This window comes from Ceratotherium simum, unplaced genomic scaffold (assembly GCF_057802395.1).
Source record: "Ceratotherium simum simum isolate JZ-2026a unplaced genomic scaffold, ASM5780239v1 HiC_scaffold_43, whole genome shotgun sequence".
In the NCBI taxonomy this organism is placed as follows: Eukaryota; Metazoa; Chordata; class Mammalia; order Perissodactyla; family Rhinocerotidae; genus Ceratotherium; species Ceratotherium simum.
Window position 1 is genome coordinate 1030474 of NW_028261259.1, and position 24178 is coordinate 1054651.

At 41.4% G+C, this 24178-nt stretch overlaps 1 protein-coding gene across 18 annotated transcripts in view; it reads right to left on the reverse strand.

Annotated features, from left to right (window-relative positions):
* Positions 1–24178, reverse strand: part of LOC147911321 (uncharacterized) — a 207098-nt gene that overhangs the window by 166211 nt on the left and 16709 nt on the right. For 7 of the 18 annotated variants that reach the window (XR_015550862.1, XR_015550874.1, XR_015550864.1 and 4 more), the window contains exon 10: positions 20579–20707. The gene's annotated coding sequence lies outside the window, so the exon portion shown is untranslated. The other 11 variants (XR_015550868.1, XR_015550869.1, XR_015550866.1 and 8 more) reach the window with 10 other exon arrangements.

Sequence of the window (24178 nt, forward strand, 5' to 3'; positions counted from 1 at the left end):
ACTACACAAACTGGCAGTCAAGTCAGCGGAACAGCTACTCTTCTCATGTAAAGGGAAAGAAGCAATGCTCACTTTCTCTGCAAAGGAAATCAGGTGGATTCTCCCGCAGCACCTGTCATACCTCTATTCCCTGAACGGGAAGCCCAGGAAGTTTAAATAAACAAATGTGTGTGTTGTGACTAAGGGCACAACGGACATAATCCAAGGATGTACAGTGTGATTATGACATTTTTGCCTTTTAGGATAGATTTTTTTGAAAAATTAAGCTGTAGAAGAAAAAATGAAATATTTGAGAAACAGCATTATAAATAAAGTCATCTATTTGATATAATTTATGGAATTCCATAGAAATCATCTTTTCTACACATTCTCTCCACCACTCAAAAAATTAATTCCACTGGAGGGAGCCCACCATCCTGCACAACCCACCTTCTCAAATCCAAACTCTTCACATCCTAAATTTTAATCTCCTATGTAAATGCTAGGTCCCCATGGTTAGGACCCCCAATCACAGTGCAGTGTAAAGGGATCTTACCGTAGCGATTATTTATCAGTGCACGCATCTGTACTGAATCATCACGGACTCCTCGGTGTGAATTGAGATACTCTATGGTATGCAATGGCAGGTGTGCTTTTCACAATTGGGACTCTCCCTAAGGTGGTCTCTCGTCTGCTGAAAGAACGAATCTAAAAGGTCTGCAGGTATCGTATCTGAGGAAGGAGGGGGAATGGGCCACCAGGCGTGATGTCTGCAGTAACATCTGTGTCGGATGCTCTGACCGGTCAGTCAACAGCGTTCCCTGCAAGGCCCTGCTGGCGGCATCATGCAGCACACTACAGCTGCAGATGCATTTTCTCTCCAGATCGACTATCAACTGGCAGACGCTGAATAGACCAGTTTTATCATTTCCCAGAGAAAGGCTCCTAAGTGGCTTCAATGATTCAGTCTGCCCTTTGTACCTCCTGCATGTGAAGGCAGACAATGTCCTGCTGGCTCAGATATAAATTTGTCCTCAGCTCTAAGGTGACATAAGTTTCTGAAAACTGAAACTGCAAAGATGTCCTTTGTCATCTGAGACCCTGTCTTCTTTCCGCCTGGAGTGCTAGCTGTGAGAGACGTGGGTCTGCCTCGGGTCTGCTTCCTGAGACTAAGCGTGTCTCACCCTCACATGCTTCTTTCCTGGCTCCACGTGGCCTGTGCTTTCTGCTGCTGGACTCATAAGATCATCAAGCTCTGCTTGATTTCACCTTTGTCTTTTAAAAGCATTTAAAAACAAAAAGGAAACAAGGCTCTTGTTTCTAGACTTGGTCTGGGCTGAGTTGAACGTCCTCTGAGGCAATGCTGACCACTTGAACAGCAGGCAGGGGACTCTCCCCTGGAGAAAACAGGGCAGCGTGGCACTGCTCTGCTGAAGGATGAGGGTCCGTGAGTTTCTTAAATACATCCGCCTTGTCCATGGGCCACCTCATTTAGACCTCACTCATCAAACCCCGAAAGCCCTTCAAACCCTGAGTTCTCACCTCTTGCATAGCTCTCTTGACAACATAAACAGAGGCTGAGGTGTCCGAGGCCTCAACAGTCATGACCTAGATTCTGCACATGCATGTCAGAAAAGCAAGATGGTGTCCCGGCAGACGAGATCCTAAAGGGGAGAGTTATCAGGGCTATGCTCCCTGCAATTTGTAGGATATCAAAAGCAATTGGAATAATGTTTCCTTTTCTAGTTCCACGCCTTATAAAATATCTTTAAGAAGTCCTGGATGCCATAGGCCATCAGTCCCACGATGCTCAGTCTCCCATAGTTTACCATCTCAGATGTTAGGATGATTTGGCAAACCCGGCATCCTATGGTGCTTGTCCAGGAACAGTTGTGAGAGATGTCACCTCCGCTGCATGGAAAAAATTGGGGGTCATCTCTGCAGGTGTGGCTGACCAAGGGCGACCCCTGGGTGTTTCAAGCAACAAACATGGAAAGGCCCATCTGAGGAAGGCACGTGGTCCCCCACCATTGCTTAAATGTACTCCATTCATGTCTGGGAGCTCAAGGAAGCCACAGCATCAAAACTTGCCGAGCGGTGTCAGCGGCTGGGAGAACACCGTGGCCGTGATTAGAGTCTCTTCTACAAAATGCCTTCTTAGGCACTGTAGCCACAGTGGGCAGCCATGGTTAAGTGGAAAACGTGGGCATTTGTGGCTCAGTCAAGTATGGTTGGAACAACTGTGCTCTGAATGTGAATATGTTTTATGATGCCTTCACCAGCTCACTTACACTGTCCTCTTCATGCTTTCCAAATAACGATGTATCATACTAGTCTTTGTCTAAATATATGGATTTACGTGGGTATAAGTAGAGATATTTCAATAAACACTTTGAGGAACACTTTCAATATGTATAAAACATCTAAGTCATAAAAGGGTATTTTTTTAGTTTAATCGGCAGTGCATTTTCATAAATAATGGCGAGTCTTTGAACTGATGGCAAGTCAGTGAAACAGAGAGTCATTGAAATCCAGCACTGAAATGGGACCATCTAGTGCGACGGACACCCAGTCTCAGTCACTGGATGTCAGGCTTCGAGGCCCCACGTGGTGCGTCAGGTCCTGCGTCCCAGTTAGCATCTCTCACGGCAGCCTGGAACGACCCACAATCCAAATGAAACTCCCCGTTTGCTGGCACACCTTTGAGCCGGGTGTCATAAGCACCTCCTTCAATGAGACTGCCTCCTTCAACCCTCTTCTGTATAAAATCTCATGATCTCAGGAAGGTTTAAGCACGCCAAGCCTCATTTTCCCACCTATAAATTCACATAGCCATGCTGTCTTCACACTGTGCTTCTGTGGTGGTGTTGACACAAACTCAGGCCGACATGCAGCAGGGGCGCGCCGGCTCCCATCTTGCCATCTACACACCAGGCTTCCCCAAGTCTCCTTGGATGGTTCCAGGCTCCCAGAGGCACCGACATGGCACATGGATTTGTGTATTGTTGTTGTTATTTTAATCAAAGTCCAGTCCACCAGAAAGTTGTAGATATTTCTACAGGAATGTCTGGAGTCTGGTTAATTCAGAGGTTCAAGGATTCTGTTTAGCGTTGTTTAATGCTGGTAAAATAAGTAAATATGCACCCAGCACTGACACGCTTTTCTGCAGATGAGTGTCAGCAGCTCAGGGGTCGGATGTGGTCACCTGCAAACGCTTTCGCCCAGCGTGTCCAGCGTTCATCCAACCTTCTCCCTTGATTGGGAGGAAACCCATCCCGTGCTTTCTCAATCCTTCAGACCTTCTCTACAATATGCATCTACGTCCTCTGTCCCAGCACCTCGCGGGTGGAAAGCACATGCTTCTTACAACAGCCGCCTAACTGAGCTCCCTGCTCTCAGCACTGGCTCCATCAATCTCTCCTTGATCCTTCTGACAAACTGGTTTTCTGACCGCCCAGCTAAGGGCTTTCCTGGGGCTCCCCCGACCCTTGAGGATAACCACACAAACAGGGGGCTCGCTTTCCTCACCGCTTTCCTCACTCGCTTTCCTTCACGCCCTGCTGTCCTGCTGTCTCCCCTCCCCCAGGACACCCCCACTTCTTCACATTCCCCTATCTCCACCCTCTACTGTCTTCTAAATTCTTCTCATCTCCCGGTCCTTGTGTGGGTGAGGCTGGCTCTGTGGGCTCCTCCTGCTACCTCCCGGCCTGCAGGGGAGGCCTGCCCTCCCCCCGCCTGGGCCTGCTGCCCGTGCCTCCCAGCAGGTCTGTCTCCCCTGCCAGCCCCTGTGAGGACCTGTGCCTGCGTCAGTTCAGTGTTTTCATCCAGATGCCACACAGCACCCGGCATGTTGTGCGTGCTCTAGAAACACATATTCACTCCCCAAAACCGATGAGTTTGCACACTAACGCCCAGCCCCTGCAAGGACAGGCCTTAGCTTCTCCCTGTGCACGTCCTTCCAGGAGGAAGTCTCCTCTCCTCTTCTCTGGGGCCACCTGTTCGCTGAGCCTTGGAGTCCTGACTGCCACATCAGTGCTCACCCCTCTCTTCCTCCTGCCGCCTCCTGTCACACAGCCGGCACACATCTGGTGGGGCCTGGACGTGACCTGGAAGCCTTTCTTCCCGTACATCAGGGCGGCAGTCACTAAGGCCTCGCCGTGCATCCCTTATTCCATCCTGCCCTTGACCTCTGCGCTCACCATTCCGTGGAGAGTGAGATCTCCGAGGAAGCCCCTAACGTTCTGACCCTATCAGGCCTCTGGGAAACGTGTGGCCCCACAGGGACCCTCCTTGCTTGGCTTCATGGTTCACCGCCCTTTCCTGACTCTGCTCTCCCCTCTCCAGCTCTCTCTTCTCATCTCTGAAACCGGCCCTCCTCTTGATGAGAATTGAGCACCTTCCAGCACTCTCAGGCCGGCCGACTTCTCCTCAGAACACCTGACAGGCCCAACACCCTCACCCTGCCTGTGTCGGTGGCGACAGTGTCGCGCCCACTCTGGCTGTGCCATGATCATGGACTCTGTTCTTAGGCTGTGTGTGTGTGAGAGACACGCCTTGGCGCATGTGTGTTGAGCACCATCACTGAACTTGTGTCATGTCTAAAATCAAGCTCCCCGTGCGTCTTCCCAGCCCTCAGAGAAGCCCAGCACGCATCTGTCCTCACCGTCCATGGAACACTCTTCTTCCTGGCCGGAAACCACCGCACATCTTCACCTCTCCTCCTCAGGATCTCTGCCTAATTGGTCCCATAAACCTTCCAGTTTGTTCTTGGAAATGACTCTGGGTCTGCTTCTTTCACCTCCAGTGGCCTTTCCACCACTGTGACACCACGACCTTGGTTCAGACTCAACATTCTCACCACCCGTGCCGCACGCTCTGACAGGTGACTTCCTGTCAGCGGTGTTCTCGTCCTGCGACTTCCCGTGGATGGACGTGGATTTCTATGCACTGCAGTCGGCAGAGTCTTCTGACCGAACACAGTCTGCCACCTGCCCGGGTCACAAGCTCTCGGTGTCAGTCACCACGCGCTCCTCCATGCCTGCCTCCACGGGGCCTCCCCTCTGAACTGCTCCTCCTTCTGTAATCCTGCAATGACTGACTGTCGGATACTCCATGTGAATACACGGGGACGTCACTGGTGTTTCTTTCAACACCCAGCACGAGAGGCTCAATCCTCGATGAATGAAATGTTCCCCACTCCTGTGTCATGGACCCTTAGAGTCTAACATACTCCAGAGGAAGAGTGTGCTCTCAGTCCTCCCCAACACTCTAGTCCTTGTGACATCATGGGAACAGCAGGGTTAAAATGTTTTCCTGGAAAGAAAAGACCCATATGTAAATAGTTCTTGCCTAAAAGTAGATCATTCTCCTTGAATGATCACGTTCAACAAATCGGGCAGTAGGAGGCCCTATCGTGTCTTGCAAAAAACATTAAAACATTGTTTTACGGCAGTGAATAAGAATTCATTTAACTGGTTCTTGAGATTTCAAATAAAGGTCTAATTAACATCGAGAATTTCATTTTACTTTACACTAAAATGAGCAATCATTGGTTTTTAGGGTTTTTTTTTGAATTTGACACAGATTTACTCTCACCATGTCTGAGTATATTGAAGAGGTGTTGGGGAGAAAGAGTAAGGATAATGGGCACATGCCTGATCTTTATTCCACTGAACAGGCATCCCCAGGCATCAGCTGCTTGTGGGGCAGCAGGGGGTGTGTTAAATCTGAGGCTGCATGTGTCTGTTCACAGGGCCCTCGCTGCACTGGGATGAAGTACATGAAACGGACTCTAGGAGAAGAGGAAACGTCTTGGACTTTTATAAACCTTAGAACACGTCTGTTTTGCTCCAAGGCATCTGAACATCTGGGCAGCCGTTTCTCAATGGATTAGTCTGGACAATGTCTTTCAAACACCCTGAGTGGCAGAGTTCTGCCTGAGGGGCAGACGGCAGCTGAAGGGCAGGTGCTCCACACACCCGTCACTCGAGCTATGGGTATGTGAGAAAATGCATCCCCTTTCATGTGTGGATAAATAGTTCCATTCCTTTGATTTCTTTTGTACTCTCTGAGGCCTACGGCATTGTGATAGCGTGAACATTCAACTCTCGCTGACCAAGTCTCAAGATGATGTGCTCACTCCTGATCGTCATTTCGCCAAGCTCCGCTCTGTTGCTAATGATCTCAGAGAGTTTTCTGAAGATGAACTGCATTTTCCTTCAGTGTGAGATTATGCAGTATAAATACAAAGACACAGACCATGCAGCATCAGAGTCTGCAAAAGTGCATGTGAAATGTGCTGGTTGAGATATTGAAAGTGCAGCTGAGAAACAGGAAAAGACACAGCTGTGGAGTGTGGGTGTCCATGCGGGTCAAGTACGTGAGTAAGAGAGTTGAGGTGGAAGACAACAGGGACTGATGTGGAATTAGTCACTATGGAAACTCATGACCTGTCTTAAGAGGCAGCCTCCACTTGCTTCCAGCCAGTTGGTCATTGTCACTATGGGACAAGAGTGTAAAATCTTCTGATTTCTAATAGGAGCATGAAATGTGTATTTTACATAAAAGACCTGATTCTAAAACCTTATTTAGACAAAACAACCTATGATTCACCAAAGATGACCCCCAGTGTGCCAGTTTGCAATTTGTTGTCTAGAGCACTTGTTTTTAAACATTTTTCAAAGGCAGAGTCTACTTTCCAAATGGAGTCATGCGTGAAACTCTAAAATAAAAACTGACAGAAATACTTTTCCATTGCTATAAAATTATTTTGTTTGTTTAACTTTCTCATATTTATTTACTATAATTTAGAAAATGGTGGCACTGTTTTGATAGACATTTAAAAGTTGAAATCCTGGAGAATAGATTGCTGTGGCTGTTTTACATAGCCTCAGGATCCAAGTTATTGCTATACTTTGTTTTGGTGACACTATAACAAAAAAGTTCTGATTTACACAGAATCAGAAATATAGTTGCAAATAGTGATTTTTAAAGCATGCCTTACAATCCTGGGATACGTCCAAATTAAACTAGATCTTGGGCTTTAAAGAGGGGTCATAGGAAATCCTCACTTCCAAGATAAATTGCATAGCAAAACATATCCACTTCTTCTCTCCTTACCACAAAAATAAAAGTCAGCCAAGTAGAACCCAAAACTCACCATAAGCACCAAAACTATCTATAGCCCAACCCTGTCATGACTCATGGTTTATGCAGAAAGAACATGCATCTAGCTAACACAACTCTCTCTGGAAGTGAATAAGTCACCGTTACTGGGTATTCCCACTGAGCTACCTTCCTGGAGAAGATGAGCACAGACCTGGGTTCTTAGTAAATGAAGCTGCAGAGATCTGATCTTCATAGTGAATGACATATTCACAGATATACAGGGATGAAAGGAAATTTTCATTTAGGTTGTGAACAAAACTGAGGTCATTTGCTCAGAAGCAAAATAACGTGCTAGCATATCACGAGGACCTGGTTTTTTAAAAAAAAGGAAAAGAAAATGAAGATTTGGGGAGAGGGCGTTTCTGGATACTCAACAGTGATTCCACTAAGCCTCACTACTTCTCAGCTGGAGACGACTATCAGTTACCGACTGCAATGGGAGTGTGAAGAGCGTATTGTTTGAGGGAGTTTGGCTCGTGATAGTCATGAAGAAGTGTCAAAAATCTCTATGCTTTTATGTATTTGGCCCATGACACAGATTTGAAATTAAAAAAAATAAAATAGGCTAACCATTTTCATTTGTAGTCCCATGTCGCTGTTTAAAGAAATGGCTACATGCTCTTCTTTAATCCAACAGAATGAGACCCATCAACAGTCCATTATTCCAGAGGAAAACCAAAGAATAAACTACCATCCATGTCGATATGGATCCAGTCTTGGGATATGACCCTGAAGAAGACAGTCAAGATTGGGTTGGATTTTAGCCATACCCTGTGGAAAGTGTGGGGAGTGGTTGAGAGCATTATGAGTGACCCATCCAAAGGGAGGAAAGTAGGTGCTCCACAGGGGCATGGTTTTTTAATTTGCATTTGGGTCCCACAGCCAGCAGGATGGCTTTCCTGCTGGGTGGACTCCTAGCTCTTCTCACCTATTGGGAGGACACTTGGGAAGAGTCAGCGGTAGAGCTGACATTGGCTGGTGATGGTCAATTGCCTCCTTGACGACCAGATGCTAGAATCAGTCAAGCGTTTTTTGAGGCCCCTTTTTCAAATCATGATAGACACTGCTTTGTTCTGGGCAGGGGCAAATGTTGCCAGTCAGATTGAAGTCGTTTTATGTTTATTTCAACTGCAAAGTGTATAGTTGGGGAAAGCTGACAAAGACGCCCCTGCACACCCACCAACGACAATACTTGATATGATACAATGTTTGAAAGAAAGAACAAACTCGTCCTCTTAGGGTCTCCTGGTGAGGCTTCCTCGGAGGCAACAGTAAATTGATGGAGATGTTCTAGCCCTGCCCCTTCTGCTGTCTCCACCCAAATTCTCAAGGCTCCTCCTGCACAGCGCAGGCCCCTAACAAAGAAATGAGGTTGGGATTCCCGGGACTCTCGTGGTCAAGGCCGATGGCAATGTGGGACTGCTCACCCGAGACATCCACTCACTCCATCCCTGTCAGTCTGGGTACCAGGTTTGCCTGTTGGTAAGAGCAGATCCTGGAAGCTGCTGGTCTCACTTCCTCTCTTGTCCCAACAGCCATACCTGACACATGGTTACAATGGCGAGAGAGAGCGAGAGAGAGGTGGTAAACCTAATCGTTATTCTGCGGGCTATGGATCCAGCAAACGTCTGGTGAAACGAGAAGAATTGAGGGACAAATAACAGTTTGTGACATAATGGTATCTTTTATTTGAATTCATATTGTAGTTTTTTATTTCCGTAAATATAGAAGTTTCTTCCTAAACTCTTCTTTCTTTTCTGTTTTTTCCCTGTAACGTTATTCGTCATTTAATCAGTAAACAACATAAACTTCTACATTCTTTACAGGGAAGAGATTATCTGGGTCACGACTTTGCAATGAGCCTGGCTTCCACTTTATTCCCTAGTTCTAGTATCTGAAATCTTCCATCTCTGTGACCACATTTTCTATTTTTTCGTCTCCTGCCTCGGTAACCTATTTAATCTCTGGTGCCCTGAGAAGATGGTCAGCTGTGCTCTCATCAGCACAGAGGTTCCTTTTGTTAACATGTTGTTAAACTTACTACTTCTGTTTGCCAGCATGTTATAGCCTCATAAGGATGTTTCCACCATAGTCCTTATGCCTTTCTACTCTTCCTCTTTTCCTTTCTTTCTCTTTCTGTCTCTTCGTTCAACATTTTTCTCCTTTCTTTTCTGCATTTTCTCTCTACTCTTTCTCATACTCTCTTAAAGCTCTCTTCTACATTCTCTTCCTCAATTCATTCCATTTTTTTCTCCTTCCCTGTAATTTTAAGACAACATTGTAGTTCAAGTGCAAAGAACTTCATTTAGGGGCCAGTCCCCTGGCTTAGCGGTTAAATTTCCGTGCTCCACTACTGGCCGCCTGGGTTCGGATCCTAGGCGTGCACCAACGCACCGCTTGTCCAGCCATGGTGAGGCAGCGTCCCACATACAGCAACTAGAGGGATATGCAACTATGACGTATAACTATCTACCGGGGCTTTGGGGAGAAAAGGGGGGGGGAAGGAGGAGGATTGGCAATAGATGTTATCTCAGGGCCAGTCTTCCTCAGCAAAAAGAGGAGGATTGGCGTGGATGTTAGCTCAGGGCTGATCTTCCTCACACACACACACACAAAAGAACTTCATTTATAACAGCCTGCCTGACGTCTCCCAGGAACTCTCACATCATCTATCAATCAACTGCCTGTGGATACAGATGTTCAGGCAACCAACTTCCCCTCTCCAATCTTTGACCCTTCCTTCCTCATGTTGGGCCCTCGGAGATCACAGCAGCTGTTATTAATGCCTCAGGCAAGAATATTTCCATTATGATCAGTCTAGCAACTCTACTCACAAAGGGACATTTAAGGAAATTGTTAGACATAGCATGACCTACCTAGAAAACCTCTGTGTCACTTCATATCACTGTTGAATCAGTGACAAGGTCATGCGTTCAGAGTTTCCAGTTTCCATCTTGAATTCTTTTTCAATTAGAGGAACAAAACTAGCCCATTGCTATTTTCCTAGCCTCCCATATATACTACATACTTCCTCAAACATTACTGATAATAGTTGTGAAATCATATTTTAATTTCAATAAGTATTCTCAAACATGATTAGTGGCTCTGCAGATTTAACTCTCTTTAAACAACTATTTATGGCATATCTCTCCATTTATTTAGGTCTGTTTCAATTTCTCTCAACAAAGATTTTTAGTGTTCAGTTTAGAAAACTGCATATTTTTTTTGCTAGATTTTTACTAGGTACTTGAAATATATAGTGCCATGGTAATGTTTTGTTACAGTATATAGAAATGTGATTAATTTTTGCATATTGGCCTTGTATTCTGCAACTTTGCTAAGTTCACTTACTAGTTCAATGTTTCTGTAGGATCCCGTGGGTTTAGGATGTATACCACACCATTAAATGTGATATTTTCTGTACAATTTTTTCTAAATGCACTTTTTGAGATAGAGGAAATTCACATCTGTTTCTTGTTTGCTGAGGGTTTTTACTATGAATGGACATTAAATTTTGTCAAGTGCTTTGTCTTCGTCTATTAAGATGATCATATGATGTTTTTCCTCAATTATGGGAAAATGTGGCAATTAACATTGCTTGGTTTCCAAATTTTAAACCAACTTAGCCATGTTGTTAATATATTGTTGAATTTGATTTGATAACTTGGTTAAGAATTTTTGCATCTATGTTCGTGAAGAATATTGGTCTTTTTTCTTTAGCTATCTTTCTTAGCTTTTGATATCAGGGATATGCTGGCTTCATAAAACAAATTGCATCCTGTCCTCTTCTTCTCTATTTTTCAAAAGAGTTTATGTTAAAATGGTGTTATTTCCCTCGTATATGTTTGATAGATTTCACTTAGTGAAGTTATCCAAACCTGGAGTTATATTCATGGAAAGGTTTTTGATTAAACATACAATATCTTTAGTAGATATGGCCTAATTAAATTGTATGCTTTTATGTCAATCTTGAAAACGCAGGTCTTTCAAGAAATGTATTCCTTTCCCTTAAGTTGTCAAATTTATGCTAACAAGTTCTTCACAATATCCCATTATTAACCTTTTATTTTCTGTAGTAATGCCTCCTCTTCTGTTACTGATATTAGTAGTTTGCAATTTCTCTTTTGTCTTGGCCAGTTTTACTAGGAGTTTATTAATTTTTCATGCTTTTTGATTTTCCTATTATTTATACATTTTCTATTTTATTGAGTTATTCTCTTTATTTTATAATTTGCTTTCTTTTAAATATTCTGAATTTAATTTGTTTCCTAGCTTCTTAAGTTGAAGCAAAAATCAATGATATTACAACTTTCTTTTTCCCTAATATAATTATTTAAACCTATAAATTTCCCTCTATGTACTGCATTTGGTACATCCCACAAATTTCAATATCTTATGTTTTCATTACATATTAATTAAAAATATATTCTAATATCTATTTTATTTTCTTCCTTGCCCATTTTATTCTGAATAATTTTGTTTAATTTCTAAATATTTGAGAAATTTTGAGATATCTTATTTTTATTATTTCCTAATTTAATTCTGTTGTAGACAATTTTTTTTCTTAATTGTTTCAGTCTTTCAAATTTACTGAGATTTATTTTATGGTTAAAAATATAATTTATCCTTGTAAATTTTCATGTGCACCTGGAAGAAATATATTTTCTGCATTCGAGTCTAGTGTTCTAGAAATATAAGTAGTTTAAGTTGGTTCATGCTGTTGTTCCAACCTTTTATATATTTTCTAATATTTGAATTTATTTAAAATAGTGTTCATTTCCTGATATAAATTGGACTTAAGTCTCATACTATGTAATTTTCTTTATTTTTTCAGTAAATTATTGTTATGTATGATAAAAAAAATAGAAGCATACTATAAGTTGAACAGATGCCTTCTCTATATTATTTATCATTTATTACCACAATAGTAATATTTAAAGGACTTCACTTCTGCAAATGTCATATTTCTTATCTGCATCATCATTTTCACATTTTCTACTTGATCAGTGCATAAACACGCTTTACTGTCCCCCATTTTAAATAAAGCAAACAAACAAACAAAAAAACTTCCCAACCCTTGTCCCCTCCAACAAGAACCCGAATTTTCTTCTCTCCTTCTCAGCACTCTTCCTTCAAGGAAAGGACTAAACTTGCCATGTCCCATTCTCATCTTCCATTCTCCTTTCAATTCATTCCAATTTTACTTTCTTTCCAATAACCCACTAAAGAGCCATTATGAAGGCCATGTGTTTTTTTTCATCTTTTTAATACAACTTTTAATAATCTGATTGATTGTGAAATGCAGTGTTCAATTCTACAAATAGTAGAAGAAATAGCAAGATACATGAGACTGTTATACATAAAAAGTTTTCTTACAAAACATATGCAAACAGCTTTGAAAAAAAGACTGAAGGCATCATCCTTGATAATTTTCTTCTATATTAAAAAAATCTCATAACTAATGTTATTTTTAATTTTTCTTTTAAAAAATTAGATTTAGGTACAATTTGCTGATGTCTTTTCTATATACTTCTTTTACATGAACTTTTACTAGTATTTGATAATTTTGACCACTTGAAACATCTCTTCCTCTATGTTTTCAATATGCCACACTCTCCTAGTTTTTAACCTTCTCTTCTTAACTTCTAAATTTTTAGAATATAAAGTCTTGTCCCAGTTCCTTTTCGTTTTTACTAATTGATCCCAACTATTTCCATGGCTCTATATATCATCTCTATGCTTATAATTTTGGATTTGTATCTCCAGCCTGGCCTTTTCTCCTGAGCTTTAAAATGGAGTATCCAACTGCCTATTCCAAGAGTCCGTGTGTATCATAAGGGACAGCTCAACTTTAGCTAGGCCCAAACCAAAAATGTGATTCAACCTTTCTTAACACCTCATTCTTAAATCTACTCACTGTTCTTTCAAGCTTTCCTCACCTCAGTTACTTGGGACAAAAATTTGGAGCTCAATTTATTCCTTTTTTTCCTCATTTTCCTGCCGTCTGGTAGCCATACTGTCTTTCAAAATTACCAGTCTGATCATGTTACTCTCTGCTGAAAATTTTTTAGTGATTTCCCATTTCATGTGAGGTATAAACCATGTGTACCCTGGTCTCTAATGCTCTATGTGACGTGCTCTCTTTCCGCTCAGATTTCAGCCCCTCCTCTCTTCCTCTTTATTCTCCAGGCTCCAGATGCACAGCCGTTCTTTATGTCCCCCAAATACTCTAAATGCAATCTCATCTCAGCACATTTGCAGGAGTTAATCTCTCTTCTTGGGATGATCTGCCTTCAGATCTTCTTAGAGCTGCCTCTTCATTGTTCGATTGTTTACACCAAAGTTACCTTCTCAGAGTCCCAGACTCACCCCCATACCCCACCCTGGCTCTCTTCCACATCCCCTTTATTTATTTCCTTCATGGTACCTGAGTACCTGGCTTTACTGTCCATCTTCTTCCACTACAGTAAGTTGTTTCCTACTGATCACTCAGTTTAGATGTGTCTCTGACACTTAGAAAATTCTCAGATGATATTTTATCAATAGAACTTCCGCCTTCACAAAATGGAGAGAAATGAGCATGGCTTTTAGGGTTAGATAGTCTACCCGGAGCTTGACCTTAACTTACTGTGACCTGAGTGAGTGACAGAACCTCCAAGGCTAAGATTCCTCGTCTAATATAAGAATAATAGCATCTACTCAATATGGTCATTCTGAGGTTTAATGAAATAAAATGTGTGTTTCACTAGCAGGTAGTAATTATCCAAAAAAGTTAGCCAGAGAAACTATTTTTGTTGTTCTTAGTAGTATTTACACCACTAGGTTCAATATGGACTTTACTCTTTGTTTTATAAATTTATTTGACTAACACGTAAGAGAGTATCTACTAATTTATCAAACATTATTTGGGGACCAAGATGTATGAAGATAAAGGATCTCACAGTCTTCTAAGTAAGACATGGGTAATATGAGTCATATATAAATATTCTACTAATACACACTCTATGATACACATTTGTGCATATGTTATATATCTAGCCATATATAGACTATTTAATAGATTACACATACAAAATGTAACTGCAATACTAAATGACAAGTCCTGTATAAGCACAATAGTAGCACAAGGCGAAAGTGATGTATTTCACTTAATGTCTTCCAGTAGCATAACAAGTGTACTTTTGTCATTGTTTTAGTCATCTCCCTTTTTTTAAGGAATGTATTTAGAATCTGAGCTTGTCAAAAAGATTCTGTAAAAGTGACATCAGCGTCATGGCGGAGCGAGCTTTCCCGTAAACTCTTCCCCTGATAAGATACAACAAAAGGAACAGTCACAGACCAACAACGGAATGCTAGACAGTGAAAAGCAGGATCGGAAAGATCCACACTGCCGCATATCTGAGAGTGGAACGTGCTGGGTCCCCGGAGGAAGTGGGGAGAGGTAAGGAGAACTTTTCTCCCTCTCCATCAGACCAGCGATCCTGGTCTGCTCGGCTCCCAGAGAGGGGGGAGGGGCGGCCCTCTGCAGGGAAACCATAGCTCTTTGGGCTCTCTCAGCCAGTGGCAAACTCCCACACAGAGGACTCAGAATTGCTACAGGGTACCATCAATATCTGAGCACCCCAGAGAGTGGATAACGAGGGGCGAATGAGAAGCCCCCCACGCCAGGGGCCCAGCGGGCAAAAGAGAGAGCACCCCCCTTCCCGCAAACCGGACCCTGCAGCTCAGCTGACCAAACCAGACCAAGTGACCTGTGGATCGAGGATGGCAGTGAACAGCCGGGGCAGAGCACAGGGGCCTCAGATTAAACAGCCCTTTACCCCCACACAGTGGCGGCGGGTGGAAATTACAACCAGAGATTTCCAGGATGAGGAAAAACAAAGCCAACGCAGGAACCGCAATGCAAAGATACATGAAATCCCCAGACCAGAAGGAAAATGACAAGCACCCAGAAACCAATCCTGAAGACAGAGAAATCCATAAGGTAAATGACAGAGATTTCAAAATAGCTATCATAAAAACACTCAACAAAATACGAGACAACACAGACAAACAATTCAATGAGATTAGGAGTTTCTTCACAAAAGAGATTGAAATCATAAAGAAAAACCAATCAGTGCTGATGGAGATGAAGAACACAATGGAGGAGATAAAGGAGAATCTGGAGTCTTTAAAGAACAGAGCTGACAATATGGAGGAAAGAATTAGCATTTTAGAGGATAGCAATACAGATATGCTCCAGATAGAAGAGGAGAGAGAACTAAGACTAAAAAGAAATGAAGAAAGTCTCCGAGAAATATCTGACTCTATTAGGAAATGTAACATAAGAATTATAGGTATTCCTGAGGGAGAAGAGAGGGAAAGAGGAACAGAGAGCCTATTCAAGGAAATAATAGCTGAGAATTTCCCAAATCTGGGGAAGGAGCAGGAAATACCAGTAAGCGAAGCCAACAGGTCACCTAAACATGTCAACAGGCAAAGGCCCACACTATAACACCTAGTGGTAAGGCTAGCCAGAGTCAATGACAAAGAAACAATATTAAGGGCAGCTAGAGAAAAACAAAAAATAATGTACAAAGGAACTCCCATCAGGGTCTCAGCGGATTTCTCAACAGAAATTTTACAGGCTAGGAGAGACTGGAATGATATAGTCAAAATACTGAAAGACAAAAACTTTCAGCCAGGAATACTCTATCCAGCAAAAATATCCTTCAAATATGATGAAGAAATAGTAACTCTCCCAGATAAACATAAACAAAAGCTAAGGTAGTTCATGGCCATGAGACCCCCACTACAAGAAATACTCAAGAAGGCCCTCCGGCCTGAAAAAAAGAAGAGAAAGGGAATACAAAGCTTGGAGCAAGGAGAAAAATAGGTAGACAAACTCAGAAAAATAGTAGATCTTTACCAGAATAGGTTAGCAACCACTTAAATACCAAAATCAATGATCAAAGGAAGTTATTCACCAAAAATAAATTTAACCTCATCACTGAAAATACATAGCCACAACACAAGATAGAATAAGGTATAACAAGAACGACTTAGAAGGGGAAGAGGAAAGTGATTGAATTGACTTAGTATAAGGAAATAGAAGGCCATCAGATAATGGACTATCTCATACACAAGATTTTTTACACAAACCTCAAGGTAACCACTAAACAAATAATCAAAACAAAATCACATATGATAATCAAAGAGAAAACTAGAAGAGACATGAGACAGAACAACCAAACTGAATTGGCAGTCCAAAACAAATGGGACAAGAAACAAAGGAAATGCAAAAGAACCAGAAAATAAGTGACAAAACAGTAACATTAAGCTCTCATATATCAATAATTACCATAATGTAAAGGATTGAACTCTCCAATCAAAAGATACAGAGTGGCAGGATGGATTAAAAAGCAGGACCCAACAATATGCTGCCTCCAGGAAACACATCTCAGCTCTAAAGACAAGCACAGGCTCAGAGTGAAAGGATGGAAGACAATACTCCAAGCTAATGGCAAACAAAAGAAAGCAGGTGTTGCCATACTCATATCAGACAAAGTAGACTTCAAGATAAAACAGGTGAAGAAAGACAAACAGGAAATATATAATGATAAAAGGGACACCCCACCAAGAAGACATATCACTTTTAAATATATATGCACCCAACATAGGAGCACCAATGTACATAAAGCAACTATTAACAAACCTAAAAGGAGACATTAATAACAACACAATAATAGTAGGGGATCTTAATACCCCACTTACATCAATGGATAGATCATCCAGACAAAAAGTCAATAAAGAAATAGTAGAATTAAATGAAAAACTGGACAAGATGGACCTAGTAGACATACAGAGCACTCCATCCAAGAACAGCTGACTACACATTCTTCTCAAGCGCACATGGAACATTCTCAAGGATAGACCATATGTTGGGAAACAAAGCAAGCCTCAATTAATTTAAGAAGATTGAAATCATAACAAACATCTTTTCAGACCATAATGCTATGAAACTGGAAATGAACCATGAAAAAAAAAATGGGAAAGTGACAAAAATGTGGAGATTAAACAACATGCTACTGAACAACTAATGGATCATTGATGAAATTAAAGGAGAAATCAAAAACTATCTGGAAACAAACGAAAATGAAAATATGCCATACCAAACCATATGGGATGCAGCAAAAGCAGTCCTGAGAGGGAAACTCATAGCGATACAAGCCCACCTTAACAAACAAGAAAAAGCCCAAATAAGCCACCTTAAATTACACCTAACAGAACTAGAAAAAGAAGCCCAAAGTCAGCAGAATGAGAGAAATAATAAAAATCAGAGCAGAAATAAAGGAAATTGAGACCAAAAAACAGTAGAAAGGATTAATGAAACAAAGAGTTGGTTCTTTGAGAAGATAAACAAAATCGACAAACCCTTAGCCAGGCTTACTGAGAAAAAAGGAGAAAAGGCTCAAGTAAATAAAATTAGAAATGAAAGAGGAGAAATTACAACGGATACCACGGAAATACAGAGGATTATAAGAGAATACTATGAGAAATTATATGCCAACAAATTGGAAAATCTAGAAGAAATGGATAAATTCTTAGACTTATACAATCTCCCAAAACTGAACCAAGAAGAAATGGAGAATCTGAATAGACCAATCACAAATAAAGAGATTGAAATAGTAATCAAAAACCTCCCAAAAAATAAAAGTCCAGGACCAGATGGCTTCTCCGGTGAAGTTTACCAAACATTCAAGGAAAATTTAATACCCATCCTTCTCAAACTATTCCAAAAAATAGAGGAAGGTGGAACACTTCCTAAATCATTCTATGAGGCCAACATCACCCTGATACCAAAGCCAGACAAAGACAATACAAAGAAAAGAAAATTACAGGCCAATATCGCTGATGAACATAGATGCAAAAATCCTCAACAAAATATTGGCAAACCGAATACAGCAATACATTAAAAAGATCATGCACCATGATCAAGTGGGATTTATACCAGGGACGCAGGGATGGTTCAACATCCACAAATCAATCAACGTGATACATCACATCAACAAAACAAAGAATAAAAACCACATGGTCATCTAATAGACGCAGAGAAGGCATTTGACAAGATACAACATCCATTTGTGATAAAAACTCTCAACAAAATGGGAATAGAAGGAAAGTACCTCAACATAATAAAGGCTATTTATGACAAACCCACAGCCAACATCATGCTCAACGGGGAAAGACTGAAAGTCATTCCTTGGAGAACAAGAACGAGGCAGGGCTGCCAACTCTCACCACTCCTGTTCAACATAGTACTGGAGGTTTTGGCCAGAGCAATTAGGCAAGAAAAAGGAATTCAAATAGGTAATGAAGAAGTGAAATTCTTCACTATTTGCAGATGACATGATTTTATATATAGAAAACCCTAAAGAATCCATTGGAAAACTATTAGAAATAATCAACAACTACAGCAAAGTTGCAGGGTACAAAAATCAATCTACAAAAATCAGTTGCATTTCTGTATGCTAATAATGAACCAACAGAAAGAGAGCTCAAAAAGATAATACCATTTACAATTGCATCAAAAAGAATAAAATACTTAGGAATAAATCTTACCAAGGAGGTGAATGACCTATACAATGAGAACTACAAGACATTATTGAAAGAAATCGATGATGACATAAAGAAACGGAAAGATATCTCATGCATGTGGATTAGAAGAATAAACATAATTAAAATATCTGTATTACCTAAAGCAATCTACAGATTCAATGCAATCCCAATCAGAATCCCAATGACATTCTTCACAGAAATAGAAAAAAGAATAGTAAAATTTATATGGGGCAACAAAAGACCCCGAATAGCTAAAGAAATCCTAAGAAAAAAGAACAAAGCAGGAGGCATCACAATCCCTGACTTCAAAACATACTACAGAGCAATAGTAATCAAAACAGCATGGTGCTGGTACAAAAACAGACACACAGATCAATGGAACAGAATTGAAAGCCCAGAAATAAAACCACACATATATGGACAGCTAATTTTTGACAAAGGAGCTAAGAACATACAATGGAGAAAGGAAAGTCTCTTCAATAAAAGGTGTTGGGAAAACTGGACAGCCACATGCAAAAGAATGAAAGTGGACCATCTGCTATCGCCATTCAAAAAATTAACTCAAAATGGATCAACGACCTGAAGGTGAGACCCGAAACTATAAAACTCATAGAAGAAAATATAGGCAACACACTATTTGACATTGGTCCTAAAGGAATCTTTTCGGATGACATGCCTACCCAGACTAGGGAAACTAAGGAAAAAATAAACAAGCGGGACTTTATCAGATTAAAGAGCTTCTACAAGACAAACGAAACCAGAATCAAGATGAACAGACAACCCACCAGCTGGGAGAGAATATTTGCAAAACATACATCTGACAAGGGGTTGATCTCCATAATATATAAAGAACTCACACAACTGAACAACAAAAAGGCAAACAACACGATCAAAGAATAGGCAGAGGAAATGAACAGACACTTCTCCAAAGAAGATATACATATGGCCAATAGGCACATGAAAAAGATGTTCAACATCATTAATCATCAGGGAAATGCAAATCAAAACAACCCTAAGATATCACCTCACGCCCGTTAGAATGGCTATAAATACCAAGACAAAAAACAACAAATGTTGGAGAGGATGTGGAGAAACAGGAACCCTCATACACAGCTGGTCGGAATGCAAACTGGTGCAGCCTCTATGGAAAACGGTATGCATATTCTTCAAAGAATTAAAAATAGAGATGCCCTATGACCCAGCCATCCCATTACTGGGAATCTATTCAACAAACCTGAAATCAACAATTCAAAGAGGCTTATGCACCCCTATGTTCATTGCAGCATTATTCACCATAGCCAAGAAGTGGAAGCAACCTAAGTGTCCCTCGACTGATGACTGGATCAAGAAGATGTGGTATACTACTCAGCCATAAAAAAAGACAAAATCGTCCCATTTGCAACAACATGGATGGGCCTGGAGAGTATTATGTTAAGTGAAGTAAGCCAGAAGGAGAAAGACAAATACCGTATGATCTCACTCATATGTGGAATATAAACCAACACATGGACAGAGAAAACTGTATTGTGGTTACCAGGGGCTATGGGGGTGGTGGGTGGGCACAAGGGGTGAAGGACAAACAAAAATGTACAACTCATTTCACAGTGTTAAAAACCATTAAACAAAAAGATTCTGGAAAGCATACATGGCAAACCAAAACCTGTATAAGCCCTTCCTTCTGCATCCTCAGAAAGAAACCCGATTATATAAAATTACAAAGATGTGGCTAAATTAGTCAGATGTCTACTGTAGTAATCAATTTATTAATTTTGATGTACATACTAATTTAAAATAACACCTCATGAAAAATAATATATTTATTATTTAGAGATACCTTTTTTTACTCTTCCATTTCACAAAGTAAGTTTATTCAAACTTGTCACAGGTATTCTTCGAAATCAGTAACACTGTAATCATCAGAGCCACTTTCTTCCAGAGCATATTATCTTCTAAGTTGTTGGATCTGAAGCAATTGTTAAAAGCATGTAAGATGCCATCACTGGAAAATTTATGCCAAGTTGCAAGTACTATTTCCATAACATATAAGTAGCTTGTTTTTATTTTCCTTTTTTCTTTGTACTATATTTTCTTGAAATTCATAATATAACTCTTTCTAAATAGTTTTTTAGAGTGTTCTTTAAATGCACATGTACAACTGTATCCAATATTTGAGACCATAATCCCAGGAATAATTACTAAGTCTATGTTAAGATTCTTTGCATTTTTAAAAACTGATTTCATCAGTGACCTCTCTAAGCTTCCAAAATTAGCATCAGTTGACATCATTTCAGGTAAATATGTCTCTCTCAGACACTAGTTTGTCATCAAAATAATTAAGGAACACTGTAATAAAAATGGCTAATATTCATTGGGTGCTCACTAAATGCTAGACACTGTTCCATAGCCTTACATGCACTAACTCATCTAGTTCTCTCAGTGACCATATGGGGTGCTATTTTTCTCTTTATTTTTATGGATGAGAAAACTGAAGAATGGAGAGGTAAAGTAACTCACTAAGCTCGCACTGCTGGTCCAGACTGCAGCCAGATTCGGCAGGAGCATCCAAGCTCTGAGTCTTACTCTGAACTATCATCCAACACATCCCCCTGGGTCATGAGGGCACAACACGAAATAGTGTAGAAGGATGCAAACCAAATTACCTGATGGATAACTTAGGGAGGAAACACATTCATCCCCTTATCTTCAAGTGTATATTGTAACTGATTTCATTGATGTAAAACTTCTTCCAGGTCTGTCCATAGGCACATCTGTAAACTTGGACCGTCTACCCTGGTGGCTCTACTGTCCCTCGCAGGCCCCCAGTTCTCTAGGTGTCTACCTTCCTTTGCACATCAGGTCCATACTTCTCTCTGAGAAGGGTTTCCTTCTTGACAGTTCTGCAACGGACTGAACGTTTGTGTCCCGCCAAAATTCATATGTTGAATCCTAACTTCCAATGTGCTGGTGTTAGAAAGTGATTAGGCCATGAGAGTGGAGCCCTTGTGAATGGGACTAGCGCCCTTCTAGAAAGAGGCCAGAGATACTAGCTTGCTCTCTTTCAGCCACGTGAAGACACAGCAAGAAGATGTTCATCTGCAACATGGAAGTGGGCTCTCACCAGGACCAGACCACGCTGGCACCCTGATGTCCGACTTCCAGCCTGCAGAACTGTGAGAAATAAATGTCTGTTGTTTATAGGCCACCCAGTCTGTGGTATTGTGTCATAGCAGCCCAAACAGACTAGGACGAGTCCCTAGTTCAAATTCTAAATGATGGGAAATAAATGCCCAGTTCTTGTGTCCTTTGCATACTGCTGGCGTTGGAAGCTGGGCGGCCTTGAAGGGGCTTCCTTTCTGGTGAGAACCTCAGGGTGACAGTCGAGTCCCCTAGCTAGAAGGGAGACGGGTGGAGCAGTTTCCTTTGGAGGAGGAAGTGGGGGAGCAGGCACCAGCTGTCACACCCAGTACCTTGCCCACTTGCCAGAACCAAGTAAAGCGAGGAAAAGTCCATGCGAAAGTAGTCACACTGCCAAGATGAGGTGTTACAAAAATCTCAAAAGCCAAAAGTGCTTTCAAGGTTTTCTTTGTGCCATTTTAAGGATTGCTCTGAACGACAGATAGCACTCTGCAGGGCATGCTGGTGGATGGTGCTCTTTTTGCTTGTATACATAGTTCTCAAACCGTTGTCTGTGGACTACTTTTGGACTGCATGTGTCCGAATACATAGACAGCTCCTTAAAAATTCAGATCCTGGGAATTTACCATGAGCAATTTTGCTTCAGCAAGTATAGACTTGGGCCTAAGAGTCTAGATTTTTAAAACCTCCTCTGGGGTAATTCTGACAAGCAATCAGGTTTAGAACCACTGATATGGTGCCAGATATAAGTATACATTATTTCTGTTCAGAACAATGAGTCTAATTCCATTCTCTTTTTCTTCTTGTTCTCTCAACTGCACTGCATTCTCTTTATTGGTAGAACTTGCTTCATACAACAGAGAACCTAACACAGTTGCTCAGCCTACTTCTCATGCTCAACTTTAGCTTTGTGGAACAAAAGCCTCGAGAGGGCTGTATTCAAAACACTCGGGAGAAATGCAAAAACCCAGTCTATGCGCAGGCTTCGCAGAAGACAGAGGGCTCAGCGCACCTTAAACCTCAACTTAAACCTTTTTGATCTTTCATCTTGTTTCAACCTCAAACTAACTCACATGAACTCAGGATTTCATCTCACAATCCATGCTTCTAATTCTAAAACTTAACCAAAAGGAATGAAACACTGGGTTTTCAGATAAAAAAAAAAAAAACAGCTTATGACAGGAAGGTGGCCCGGGAAGGTTAGCAAAACTTTAAAGGAACCACCACAGCATTGCTTAAATAAATAAATAGCATTGGCTTTTATGAAAAGAGAGAAAAAGAAATGTTTAACACTTAACAGCTTTTCTCCACCGCAAGGAGAACTCCTACAAGTGATATATGACAACCCTTCTGGAACTCTTTAAACCTCTCCAGCCTCAGTTTAAACTTGAAATATTTCTTTTCCAGTGTATACACGTTGACTTTTGAACCCTTGGGCCCAGCTGACTAATCTGAGCTTCAGAGAATGAAGCAGAAAAGGGGAACCTGAGACCGCCAGGCCTTCAGTGGGGGAGGATTATGGAGGAACCGAGAGGGTTGTGATGGCTACACAGAGTCAAGGGGAGGGATGTTCCAAAGTTTCCTAAGAAGGGAAACCTTGCACTGAAGTGGGAATTCGATTTTACATGATGGCAATGTCTGTGCTGGTTTCACCAATTCTGGTGTTCCTGAGGGATGAACTGGTGTGACACCACAGGACAGAAGTTTCAGTCACTTTCAGGACTTAAGGAAGGTGAAACCTTTCAGCTTAGGCCCCTGTGAGCCAGTCAAGGGTCAAGTCTAGAAAGGCTCGGAGCCTGAATCCATCCAATGTGGTTGCGTTCTGTTCCAGCCAAGCTCCTCTGGACCCCAGCTGGGAAAAGGGGACCTCAGATCTAGTCAGATCTAGTCATCGCAGCTTCCATAGGTCGCCATGAGGCAGGTAATAGCCCAGGCGCCGTCACTGGACCTCATAGTCGCCCTCCTTCTTTCGCTGGCAGACAGTGACTTGTGAGGTGAGGAGAGTGCATCAGAATGGTCCAGTCAGTTGCCCAGTATGGGAGACTCCAGGGGAAGGAGATGCCAAAGTCACAGAGACCCGATGCCTCCTGTGTCTCCTTCTTCCTTTTGTCCATTTAATTTTCACCCTCAGTCCTTCTTTTCCTTCCCTTTTCCCTCTTTTGGCTCTCTCTCCCTCTCTTTCCCCTACATGTTCTAGCTTAATTGAGGTATTAATGACATACTGTAAACTGCATACATTTAAAGTGAACAATTTGATACATTTTGATTATACTTATTCAACCAACACCACAATCAAGAA